This window comes from Schistocerca cancellata, chromosome 1, assembly GCF_023864275.1.
Source record: "Schistocerca cancellata isolate TAMUIC-IGC-003103 chromosome 1, iqSchCanc2.1, whole genome shotgun sequence".
NCBI lineage: Eukaryota > Metazoa > Arthropoda > Insecta > Orthoptera > Acrididae > Schistocerca > Schistocerca cancellata.
Genome location: NC_064626.1, coordinates 761045192 through 761059291, shown reverse-complemented (window position 1 = coordinate 761059291; position 14100 = coordinate 761045192). Strand labels below are relative to the sequence as shown.

The window sequence follows — 14100 nt, the reverse complement described above, 5'->3', positions numbered from 1 at the left end:
GGCGCTGTGCTCCCGCAAAAAGCTGCGCGCCTCGCTGGCGCGTGTCGCGCGCCAGCCGCCGATTGGCTTGCTGCCTGTCACCGCCGTGCTTACGGCGCCATGCATTGCGAAATGTCTCTGTGCGGCCACGGCGTCTTGCTTTTGTTATAAGTGGGGTAAATAGATCAGATCCTAGTTACTCTCAAAATTTTCAGAGCTGCCATTCGAACGCATTAATGCTCTTGCAATCAGATGACAGTATTGCGATATTATTCGTTTCTTGTTTCAGATGTGCTGCGTCAGTTATTAGTTTAATAACACCATAGAGACATGACTGATACGTGAAAAAAAATAGAGAATGAGATGGGCGAACTGTCACAGAAAAAGATTCGTCGGGGTCAACTGGAAGTGCTGCATCCGCGATGTCTGCGCTGCGGGACTCAGATTTTATTCGAAAGTGATTGAAGAAAATTAGTATCCTTAGCGGATGGATTCACAATTTGCTTAGCAAATGAGACTAGTAATGTTATTTGAGTTCGTCTTTCTTCGCACTGCTCGTCTCTCTCTCTCTCTCTCTCTCTCTCTCTCTCAGCTCAGAATACAGTATGTTAACTTTGTTGGCCGATGAGATCCATAGCTCTGAGTTGGTAAAAGTCGAAAGCGTGACAGTACTGTTAGAGCTAGTCCACGTTGTTTGCTGTGTTATACTTCCCTAGTTCGTATCGTTTCCTTTTGTGGTGATGAGTGTACGTAATTATTGCAGTTGGGATCCTCATTGAATCTGTCAATATTTAAGACAATTTCAGTTTTGCTTACGAACAACATTTAAGCTATGTTTATGCGCTTGCATTATTTCTGTTTTCGCGGTACCATGAAACAAACGTCATGGTGCCACTACTGTGGAAGCAGGTAGGGCTTGTCCACCGCATAGCTCCTCGCCCCGTGGCGGTCTGTGTGTCGGTCGAGCTCGCTTGCTCCCCTCCCAACAACAGCCCCCCCCCCCCCCTGTCACGAGTGAGCAAAAATTGACACCTTGTACGGGTAACTGGGCTATCTCTATATATAAAAAGCAATGTCCTGCCTGACTCATCATCGCCCAGACAAAACAGCTAAGGATAGAAACACGAAATTTGGAGAAGGTGTCGATTGTATACTGCCGGCCGTGGTGCCCGAGCGGTTCTAGGCGCTTCAGTTTGGAACCGCGCGACCGCTACGGTCGCAGGTTCCAGTCCTGCCTCGGGCATGGATGTGTGTGATGTCGTTAGGTTACTTAGGTTTAAGTAGTTCTAAGTTCTACGGGACTGATGACCTCAAAAGTTAAGTCCCATAGTGCTCAGAGCCATTTGAACCATTTTTTATTGTATACTGTAGGCGTTGTTTAAGAAGCGATTTTTCGAAATTCCAACCGTAACGGGTGAAAGAGGCGATGAAGGGTTTTTAGAAGCATGTCGCTATTAAAGGCAATTTTGAAGCAAGACCTAAGAAAATTGGTATTTGGTTTCTCGATCAGAAATAAAGAAACACGTGTTCCAGCATTTGTGGAAATTTAACTCTGTGGAGGTGAAATAATGGTTGAAAGATTTTAAAAAAATATTATTCAATCAGTTCTAAAGTATTTTTAAAGCTACTTATATGAACATTGGTATTTGACTTTTTGGTTACAAATAAAAAAATACAGTTTTTTGAAACTGAACCCCCTAAGGGGGTGAAATAGGGGATGAGATTTTTATGAAAATATTTTATTATGAAAGACTTTTTAAAGGTAAATCTTTGAAAATTTAAATTGGCTTCTCAGTTAGAAATAAGATACGTGTTCACTGTTTCTGGAAATTCAACCCCTAAGGGAATGGGACAATCAGGCTGATTCACTGACTCGTCATCGCCCAGCCCAAATCGCTAAGCAGAGAAGCTTGAAGTGTGAAGAGGACGTGGATCTTGTACAGTAGACATCGTTTATGAAGGGATTGTGCGAAATTCCATTCCTAAGGAGCTGAAATGGGGATGAAAGGCTTTTAAAAATTATGTTGCTATTAAGGGAATTTTGAACCTAGAACTACGAAAATTGGTATTTAGTTTCTCAGCTAGAAAATAAGCAATTACTAAAGAACTATTAAAGGATTTTCAAGGTTACATGTATTACAATTGGTATTTGACTGCACGGTTAGAAACAAAAACAAAAAAGTGTTCCAGTGTTTTAGTGTTTCTGGAAATTCAACCCTCGACGTAGTGCAATATGGAATGAAAATTTGTAAGAAAATATTTCGTTACATTAAAAAAATTTTAAAGCTAAATTTATGAAAATTGGTATTTCACTTCTCGGTTAGATATAAAGAAATATTTGTTAGTAGATGAAAGTTCCTGTGGACGTAACTCCACAAGAACGCAAAAGGTATGATTAACAAAAGCTTTGGACTCCAGCTACCAGAATCGCTTTTTGGTCAGAAGTACATTTGGAAAAGACAATGCTGTATGGCCATAATTAGCGTGATAAACTTAGAAAGTGTTGCAATTTGTGAACAACATAAAAATTCGATTAAATAAGAACAAAAAATAAAAATCTGTGCAGGCCATACAGTTTACGCAAGCGAAGCAGCAGGCGATAAGCCAGTCAGGATATATGATGACTGATGGTATTGTTATTGCACCTAATCCGGACTTGAGAGAAAGAAAAGGCACTGCACTCGCAGACAATTCGTTCATTTACGGTTAGCGATTTGGAACAAACTGCGCTTAACACTTGTCCTACTACAGCAATTGTGAAATGCCTTTTCGTCCTTTTAAATCATTGTTACGAAATGATGCATTAACATTCGTCTTTTACAGTGGGCACACTGTGAGAACAAGAGTAGGGTGCAATGTTATTTACCAGACAAAATAACAAAAGCCATAAACCCCAGTTGAATGTTCGCCGTTTTGGAAACAGTGCATAAAACTAAAGTTGTTCTAATGTTGTGTATTAGCATGTATAAATGAGACCTTAGCAAACCTAGCTTAGAAGGTTGCTTTTTAAATATTTAAGAAAAAAAATCGACGTAAGATTATTTTCCATAATTTACTCTATGTAGTAAGAAGGGTGCGGTGTCCTCGTGGTAATCGGTTAGGTGCTGACTACGTTGTAATATTTGTGTCGCTATTTGGCGTAACGTTCTACCTGTCAAGGCATTATGTAGGTCCGTACACCCCTCTACACTTAAAATGTCAGACACATACAAAAGATAATAATTAGTGGAGAGAGTAGCTGCTGTCGAAAAAAAAATCACTCACCAGCTCCATTTACAGTGCAGTAAAATGTTTTGCGAGTTAGGTAAACTACCATACATCAGTTATGTATTTCATGCGACCCACGTTTTTCGTTTGAAATTTTACAAGTATTGTCACACCTATTGAAAATTCGTAAGCACAGATTTTCAGGGCTGTATAGGATTAAGAGAAGTTATTTAATACATTTTAGTCGCCTTTAAAAACGTTATATTGAAAGTTTTTATTCAAATTATTATATTCTGGTTTTTAGTCTTGCGTAAGTGAAATTTTCAATCATTTCCAAACATTTTGATGAGATTACAACAGATATATGTAGTAAATTTCAGGTTTCTTTAGTTTCTCTTCACCTGAGACAACCAATCCTCCTCAGAGTATCTCGCGAAAAGACCGCGAAGGTACAAGTTTGAGAGATTTGAGCTTACACGGTGGTGTACCGACAGCCGTTCTTTCCGTGAACCATTCGCTACTGCAACAGGGAAAGGGGCAGATGGCACTGGTACACTGGTTACACTCCGCCACACACCACACAAGAAGGAGAGTTACTATTGCATTTTCATTCAGTTCTGAGATATGTTGGAAGTTAGTCTCTATTTCATCGGGAAGTTAGTTTAAAATCAACTGCAAAATTTATACGTAACGTACAGACAAGAAGGCGACCTAATGATGTGTTAAAATGTAACATGCAAGATTGTCATACGGTAACCACACCGCTAGAGAGAGAGAGAGAGAGAGAGAGAGAGAGAGAGAGAGAGAGAGAGAGAGAGAGAGGGGCACCATGAGGAATGCCCTAGACAGAGAAACCGTTGGTAGTCCGATGTATGCGCAGGTAGTAGACCAGGTCTTGCATATGCTATTGGAGTGGGGAGACGGTTTAATAGCAACCCAGGGGTACCTTTCGGCAAGCTGTGAAAAGAATCCACCAATATGTAAAGGGAACGGAAGATTTCAAACTACAATTATTTTGAAGATGTGGATAATGAGATCTTAGGATACACTTGTGCCTACCGGTTTGGGAACACCGCAGTTTGAAAATCGACCACCGGTTTCTTGTTTATGTCACAAGGTGCTGTTATTTCATCGAACAGCAAAACAAAAAAAAAAAAAAAAAAAAAACATACTAGCTCTGTCGACTATAGAAGCAGAATACATACCTGTCTGGGAGAATTTTTGCTGCAACGGCTACAAAGAGAAATGTTCTGTTTCCCAAAAGAGGGCCCAATTTCTTGTGCGACAACAAAGGTTCAAGTGATCTGTCAAAGGCAGGTGGATAGAAAGGTTGCAATAAATAGACACCATGCATCATTTCATCAGGGAAAAAACTATCTTGAAAGAAATGATCGTGGAGCAAATGTCGGCAAATGGAATTGTAGCGACGGACGAGTGTAAATGACGAGTGGATGGTGCAGTAGATGATGATCACTGTTTGCAGCAAGGGATCATTATTATGACGGAACTTTCTTCCTTGTTATTCTTTGATTTATCATTGTTGTTTGTTAGATGGTTACGTGAATAAAGCACGAAAAAATCGCTTACCAGTTTCGTTCGTTCGCTACTATTATTCTCGCTAAAGAATGTTAGCAGATATGATGAAAAAGCCGCAGCCAAGTACCAGACGTTATCAACGATAAGAATTTGGACTACAGAAATGAAACACAGAGAGGTATTGCCTCTAGTGCAGGTTTCGTAAATTATGAATTGGAATCCATGGCTCTACTAGAAAATCGCCTTTGGTTACGTTTCTACAACCGCTGCCATGAACGCTTTTTTGTATGTGTTCTGTGCTTGTACATTTTGTAATAGTTCGTTTTGCATTCGTTCTGTAAGAAAATAAACCCTTACTTCTTCAGTTTCAAATCGTAACCGCTTTTTTATTTATAGTGTAAAAACAAACACTTGAAAAATTCCATTTTAATCGCAGTTTCACAAAACAAATATGTTGCACAGGTCCACGGCTTCTATAGATATGCCAAAGATGACGTTCATGAACTAGGCAAAGTTTTCCCGTCTCACACAGTAGACGGCGACGAGTGCCTGCACTAGTGTTTGGCAGGAAGGGTTAGCTTTAGGAAGCGATGCAACCCAGTGAACAGCACAATAGGGGGCGGCTCGCCCGAGGCCGGGCAGCGGGCATCCCCCGCGGTCACTGCCACGCGCTGGCGGAGCTCACTTCCTGTTCCGGGTTTCCGCCGCCTTCTCACCATCATCGTTCTCTTAGCTGCCAGCCTAGCGGCATGCTCACAGATTACATCTCGCCTTCTTTGGCGCGGGAAACTGCTGCTTGTCTCAAGCGAACCAACTGGCTAGAAATAGTTTGCTGGTCATGAAAATAACGGAACTTTGATTAATGTGCTCATATAGTGTAGAAGTAAATGCATGATTATTAAGTTTCGGTCGCCGTATTCGCCATATCAGCCAAAACTCTACACGGAGCTGTTGGCGTCCTTTGGCATACCAATCTCCCCGCAACGCAAGACTGGATGTTTCCAACCGCTGAGAAATTCAGAGAACATGCTGGACAGGACAGCAGTTGAAAACCCATGTATCGAGTAGGTCAGGACAGCGCAGACAACGTGAGGCCGTCTGCTTTCTTGTTGGAATCCAACGTCACTTAGACCTCGAAGATGCGGCAGAACCAATAGCCGTAACAGGTCTGAAAAGTAATTGTAGCTGTCCAAATTACCTACTATCTAAAGCAGAGGTGATCGTATTGTGTAACCAATGGCATCCCGTGCAATCACGTCAGGGGTCTGGCCCGTGTGACGATGACTGGAATCTGGACACGTTCGTTGTTCTCGGAACCTACACACAAGGGTGTGTTAATGATGACACTATAAGCAAAACCCGAAGTCATTTTAACAGGCGGATCTGTTGTCTGTCCAGTGTTGTGTCGCTGGGCGCGCAACTGTCGGTGCCTTTCTCTACTGCCGCTGCTGCGTGAAGGGCAGCCGCAAGAATGGTCGCCGCGTTTACCTGTTCGTGGTGTTCCAGACGTCGTAGCACTGTCAATGTGGATACTCGTCTTGCGGCAAACAAGCAATTTTCTGACTCACAGCAAGTGACGGGCCTGTACGATTCTGCACGACCGAACGAACAGTATTCTCTCCGGCGAAATCCGCGCGGCTCCCCCCGTCGGAGGTTCTAGTCCTCCCTCGGGCATGGGTATGTGTTGTCCTTAGCGTAAGTTAGTTTATGTTAGATTAAGTAGTGTGTAAGCTTAGGGAACAATGATCTCAGCGGTTTGGTCCCATAGGCTCTTACCACAAAAAAAGGGCAAAATTCGCAATGGGTCATTGAGGTCCGCATGGCGTGGAGTATAGCTGTAATGAACAAAGTACTCTCATGACGGTCGTGGGATGCGGTACTGCAACGTGAGCAGCAGTATCGGGGGACGACAGCTGCAGTTTCAAGAAGTCGTGGAAAACACAATAAACTGGGACGGATGCAGTGTGCGATTTGCAGGGGGGGATAGGGGGGATTCCCCCCCCCCTCTGCATCAGACCATCCCCTCCTCTGGCTTTAGTTTATGCATCCCAACCTGGGATGTTTATTTCCCACGCATTGCAGTAAAACTTTACATATAATTTAAATTTGTGGAGCCGAACACTAAAAGTTTTTAATACAGTCTTACTATTAATATGTTTGCTTATTAATTTTGAAAAAGTGTTATGTAGTAGTTAAGCATTTCAAAACATTTAGAACTAAATCATTCTCATGTTGCCATTGTTGCTTTCGCCTAAGGTGCGTCATCCGTTTACTTGCGAGGGGAGTAGTGTGGAAGCCATACCGCAGCAGTCGTACCGCAGAGTTGGGCGAGCTGGGGGCTGAAATTCCCACCCCGGGCCCTGACACAGGGTAGTGACCGGCGCAGTACCTGTGCGAACATTTACCGTTAGGCCACCTTTTGGCAACGGTATGGGGCAGACTAACGCGCCTGGGAGAAAGCACACATTACTAAATAACGCACCATCATCTGCTTCTAGTTCCTGGAATACTATTTCGTGGACCTTTTTTAAATACTCTTCTCTTCCACCATCGTTTTCTTTTCCTTTGGTTTTCATTTCCGTTGTTAGCTGCATGTGCAAGTACCAAGTAGGCCGCCGCTGCGATACTTTATCATCCTTTATACTGCAAGACTGACACACATGTGGCACAAATTCTGTTGCTTTGGTATAAATTAACCTGCCACATGCAACATACGCCGCAAGATGTTGCTTGTTGTAGCATGCTACAAGACGACGCACGCCACATTTCCGTAGCATGCCACAATGTTGCAAGACGTCACCCCAGCGTAAACGAGGCTTTAGAGCCAGGTCTGTATTGTATGGTGGGTGTGATGTGTTGCGTACGAAACAAAAACCTGCAATCAGATCCAAACGTCGTGGAAAACTGTGAAGAGGTGTCATCCTCGCCCACATTCTGCCAAACGGACGCAATAAAGGAGTTGAGATTCGAGGTGCTGGAACATCCAACATACAGTACAGACCGGGCTCCAAGTGCTTTTCACATGTTTGGACCCTTAACGGAAGCACTACAGGGAAGAAGATTTGAAAGTGATGAAGACGTCATTGCTGCGGTGCAAAATTGGTTACAGATGCAACCGAAAAACGTATTTTCTGATGAAATAAAAAAACTCGTAAAACATTGGGAAAACTGCATTGAAGTCCAGGGAGGTTACGTAGAAAAATAACGCTTGTTTCAGTTTTCTATCATCAGAATAAGTACTGCTTTTCACAAATGTGCCTTTACTTTTTGAATTCCCCTCGTATATCTGTATGTAGATGATTTTGTAAATAAGCTTTACCTATAGTGTACTTTTAAAGATATAACAAGGGATGGCTTTTCTGATAGTGCTTACGCGTGAATAGTGAGTTTCGGCATTAACATCTATTTATAAATAACTGTTTAACCATGGGTAACGCCACGGTCCAAGCTAGTAACATGTAATTATACTAAGCCCCTAAGACATCCCTCCCACTGGTAAAAGAACAAATCGCACACTGGACGGATGTTAAAGTTACACTGCGCCTGGGCTTCGGCACTCAGTTTGTAAAGATATTGTCGGCTATGTCGTCCATTGTATGTGGAAAATACTAAGAGAATGTGTTTTCGCGAAATAATTGAAGGCTGCGAAAAGCAAATGGGCGTTAAAGAGCGTAACGGGCGCCGGGAGTTGAACTTTATCAATAGCGGCGCATCAGCAAAAGAAATTATATCGTCGTTGGAGTCCAGGCAGCGAGTATGCATAACACGACAGTTTGCAACACCGGAGGAAGTCGTCTGAGTCGGGAGTCGAAGTATCGTGCAGATATAGAAAATAAAAAATTATGATGTGGATGCTCGAAAGCACGTTGCTAATCACCCTTCGTGCCCATGCTGTTTCCAAATGCCTGACAAAACGCCCCTTCGTAATTCTCAAGAAATTGTAACCCTTTGGTTAAACAAGGTGACAAAAGCACACAGCTCTTGAGGTGAAGCTCAACTGTAACACACATTCTGACGTTCTTCGATAGTCTGTAACGGCAGAAAAGTTACTTCCCCGAAACAGTGGATTCAGCTTAACGTTCTACGTGGCTGAGTTTTAGGTCATAATAAAGGGTCATGTTCAGTATTAAATGAATCGATAATCTTAAATCTTTTAAGAAATGCCTATCGCAGAAGAGAACATATTACTGTCGTTTCACCTGGAGGCTATTTTATCCCGTGCTCCACGTAGGGTAATAGATATGGAATGTTTGAATATTCGCATTAGGACATTATTAAAATGAGCAGAAAAGTGTTAAAAACTCAATGAAGGTGCGTGCAAGAATTTTTATCAGTATCTACCATTTCCACCCTACGGCGAAAGAAATGTCCATAACAAGGTTGTTCGTCAAGTACGGAGAAGTTAACTAGTGATTTGTATGAGTCACTCCCTTGTGTTTCTAAATGAGCCTTAGATTACAGGTAAAATTCCAGCCCCTTGCCTCCTGGCGACGACAGTGGCGAGCGTAGTAGTTGTAGCAGCAGCAGCAGCACCACCACCACCACCACCACCACCACCACCACCACACAGCAGATGGGTCGGGGGGCCGCGGTGACAGTGGTAGCCGGCAGCAGGTCAGCAGGGGGTCGATATGGGCGGCGCTCCGGCACTGCCTGCCTACAGGTGGCCGCTCCGCCGGAAGTCACACAATGGAGCGCCGAGGCCGCATTCCGGACAGCCGCCCAGCTGGCAAGTAGCACATCCCGTGCCGCCAGGCGCCGTGTCCGGAGCACTCGGATCCAAAAACTGGATGCATTTGTAGCTGCACGCTGCCTTTCATCTAGTTCGTTACTCGACAGGAAGAAAGCTGTTTTGCAAAACGGGGGGGAGCTCTGTACGCCGAAGCGGCTGAGAATGAAGGCATTTCTTTGACAAAAGGTCAGCGTCCTCTCGCTGACTGAAATAAGGGATTGGTTCAGTAAGTAACAGTATTAGAAGGAAGATGTCGTTACTACTACTACTACTAGTTGGTGCTCTTAACTTTTGTCGCTAAAGAAAAGACCGGACCACATCTGAACCGGACCAGGGGAGATGTTTGCAGTCCTTGAAAAAGTGAAATTATTGTGAAAGTGCAAAATTTGAGCGTAGCGCTGATAAACAATAACACATATTGTGGAGAACTGCCCCCTTCATTTATTTATAAGGGGTCTAAGAGACTTTGGCGAAACGACACAGTATTGCCTCTGGTTGTCATTTTGTAAATAATAGTGTACCTGACGTGCATTTTCAACTTTTCGCGGCGTAATGAATAGTCTATTAAATTTCGGGCATGCAGCCGCGCAAATAAAATTTCTTTCACTGATATTTCGGTCGCGTATCGTCCGGCCATCCTCTGAGTGAAACGCGTAAACGAAAATAAAGCGATTCATTTGGTTACTTTCTATTGGCAGCAATTACAGTAAATTGTGTTAGTGATTTTCGCTGAGATGGGAAAACGTATGACGATGTAAAAGCGAAACTGGATGCTGTTTATGACAGGGCCAAATCAGTAATGACAACAACTAGACATTATTGCAGTGAATTTAAGCGTGGTTGAACATGTTTTATTATTATTATGAGGATGGCTCCAAACGCTCGGCAGAATGGTTACCGAAGAAATAACGGGCAAAATTCCAGGACGCGCTTCTCGCTCATTGTCATACGGAAGTGCACGAAGTAGCGGGGACCGTAGCTTTTTCGACGTGAATGTTAGTTACAATGCTTTAAATGATAAGTTGACGATGGACAACAAGCAGGGTGGGGCTTTCAACTGGAAAACTTACTTTTTGAAACAATTTAAGCGAAATCCGAAACACTTCTTTCATAGATTTGTCGTCCTTGATGAGACATGGATAAATCATTACAACCCAGTGACTGCACAATAGAAGGAGGAGACTGTCCCAACAGCCGGAAAAGTTACGACGCGATCTTTCTGGGTGGGATGGGTGCCGATGTCATAGACTTCACAGGAAAAGATACAAAAAGTGATCTGACAATACTAGTCTTATATTTGACAGCATCGACAAGAAACTGAAGGAAGCACAGCCCCATCTGCGAAAGAGGAAAGTGCTGTATCACCATGAAGCTGTATCAGCACGTTCATCTGGAATTGTTGCCGCAAACTCCCTCTTCCTGACACATACTGCCTCATATATGCCCGACATGGGTCCCTGTGATTTCTCCTTGTGAAGAGACGGCTGGCAGGTAAAAAATTATTTTCAAATGAGGTCGCCGTCGAGAAGGAGTATTTTATGGAGCTTGACACTGCTGTTTTGTGGACGGGTTAAAAATCATCGGGGCGGTACGTAGAAGGTGAAAACCCCTACAAAGGGATTTGGTCGAAAAAAGTTATTTATTTTTGAAGAATATAAAGCCTGTAGCTATTAAACTTCTTTCGTAAAAGAGAGTGTCGAGTGTCATCGTTGTGCCGATTTTAGTGTTGCAATCAACAGGATCACAGTTGTCGATGGTAGTTCAGCTACAAATTTGTCAACCCAACATTGCCTTACTTGCTCTTATGGGAGGCGGTATATTGTTGCCTTTCTTAGATCTGAGTATCAGCAGTGTTAATGATGTGCGTTGGATACATCATACGAGGAGGACGGAGGCAATCTTTGAAACGTGAAATTTAAATTTATGATAGCTCCGTGTGGAACACTCTTTTACTCAAGACAGCAGATGTTTCCGACTCCACGGAATTCGTAATGCGAAGCGATTAAAGATTTCACTTTCTAGACAGGGTTAATCCTCAATAACTTTTATCTCGTTCGTGGAGATAATTTCAACAAGTTGCGAACTCGTCAGCACTCTTCGCTACAGACTCTAAAGTGCTAAATTAATTACACCGTAAAGTTGAGCTTTGCGTACTGATTGCACATTATATCAGCATTTTGGATGTAGAAAAGGTATTAGAAACTAGTCGTGTGGAATAAGTATGAAAAATATTTGTCCTATCTTGAGTATTTGTGGAACTGTGTGTGTTTGGAGCGAGTTAGAGAGTTTTGATACTGTACGAAATCTTATAAACGAATGCCCTCCAGGAATCGTATTTCTGATTTCAAATTGATCGTGTCCTGTACCTTGTGGTAAGGTACTCGTCCATCCTTTCACAACTGACAGTCGTAGAGCGAATGATCACATTATGAAAGAACGATGGAAAGTCTATAGAACAGGATACTACGATTTTTTGAAAATTTAGATTTCCAAATTATAAGATGGTTTCAGAATCAAATAATGCCAATTCATACTGAAAGTCAAATCCATAAATGCTCGTAACCAGAAGTTATTCGAACAGTCACTGTAATAAAATTTCTGCCATTCCTCATCCACTCTTTAAATATAGTTTTACAAGGTGTCTTTATTACATTAGAAATCTTCGTAATTTCTGTTTAACATAATTACTAGGTAGCAGATAACAATCTTATTACGATGTAATATGTACTTGTATTAGTTTTTTTTACACACAGTGCTTAGTGGAATCGTTAAGGTATCATAGGTAGAACTTTTGAAATAAACTACATTTCTGTAAAACAGTTTAGTTTTGAAGTAATGAAAAATGTGATGACTTTTGTGGTCTGTAGAATATTTATAAATTCTATGGTTACGGTGTAGGAACGAACGATCCCCTTCTTCCACTCCTTCCCTTATGGTGCTACAGAAATATAAGCGTTCTGTAACTTCTAGCATTTTCGCGAAGATCACGCCGTAAAGGAAATGTTTTTACCTAAACGATAGAAAAATGTTCAAATATAGAAACTTCTTCCATGAAAGTGAAGCGTTAAATATTTCGGTTAATTGAAACTCCTTCCATCCATAGTATACAATAAGACTTCGTTCTCGGAGAAAGTTGTCTCACCCTTACCGATGATGCCTTACCATGTGTGTCGAGCTTCGAAGCCTATGTAAGGTGCTGTTGCAAAGGCCGAGATTAATACACACAGAGTTTTCATCCTTGCAGCACCTAGAAAAAAATATGTATGACTCGGGACTGGGAATGATATACGGAGCAGAGTGCCACCAATAATTGTTTGAAATTGCGGAGAGATGACGTATAATCGCCCCCATTTGTTCGACAGAGAGATCAGTTTTTACGCCAAGCTCAAACCTGAAGAGCAGTCAAAGTAACAGGCAGTAAGGGCTCTTGCACACGGGAGGCCGTGCTTTCAGATGCAGAGAGCGGAAGCGATTCGCTTGACTACTTCAGCGTCATGTCACGCGAGAAACACAAGCTTCGTCTGCGGATCACGTAGTTGTTTTGCAGATTGTCAAGTGGTCGCCCCTATGCATTTTACACCGTCATACAGAGCATTCAGACTACCCGCTTTACACCATCATATCGAGCATTCAGACAGGGCGCAATAAGCCACTTGCCGCCGATACTATGCGTTCACTGGTGTTTGCCCATGGTGCTTTGTTTACGTAAACATTGTCAAGCAGCTGTGTGTTTCTGTCCACTGACAAGGTTAGTGTACAGTATAATAAAGGCAATATGTGCGTGTTTTAGCGACGGAGAAAACGGCGACTATTCGATATAGTTTCTTCGCGAAATTGCAGAGTTGGCTAGAACACTGGCACTGTTCCGCTAATGGTTATTCACGACAAACAAACAAAAATTGAAGCTTAAAATGTAAACTTTAGAACAGGTAACAAAAAAAATTGCGTCTTCACCACCACAGGAGAACAAATATTGTTAAATAATATAAAAATTAACCCGTAGACAGATATTTAAGATACAAACACATACAACCGACAAAATCTGCTGAAATTGTTTTACAAGCTTAGTGAAAACTAGATAATTTTTATCTTCCTTGGTGTGCAGAAGCTTAAAGGCTTAAATTCCACAATACTGTCATTCACGTCCGTCATTACCGCGCATAGCCTGAGCTTCATTCGACTTGCTGTTTGTAATATCGCACTACAAAGTATGGTCAAATTTTACTTCGTTCCGAGTACAGGCACGTACTTTAAGCACAACACAACATTTTATGACGTATTCTACTAACTCTAGGTAGATCATGAATGTTGCTTGACATACTTGTACGTATGAATTTATTACCAGTGGCGTGCTACAGTGCTAATAAAATTTTCTTCTTTGTTTTTTAATTTGAAGAATTTATTAGGATATGCTGGAAGTGCCCCTTCAAGGCAGAGGAAAGCTGTTAATCGTAAGAGATCTTTTTTTTTTTTTTTTTTTTTTTTTTAGTGGTATCAATTCTTCCTCTTAATATTTTTCGTTTCTTCATAATGACAGCGTTTCGAGAAATCGCAACTACTTACTCTACGGGGATGGTTTTGTCGATGAGTAGTTTCCAACGCGCCGACAGGCTGCAGTTCAGATACGCGACATTGCTTACCGTGAG

The 14100-nt window shown here is 42.1% G+C and overlaps 1 protein-coding gene across 9 annotated transcripts in view; it reads left to right on the top strand.

The window, feature by feature from the left end:
* The window catches only part of LOC126186395 (protein lap4), a 535941-nt gene that overhangs the window by 65348 nt on the left and 456493 nt on the right, over positions 1-14100 (top strand). The window lies entirely within an intron of this gene.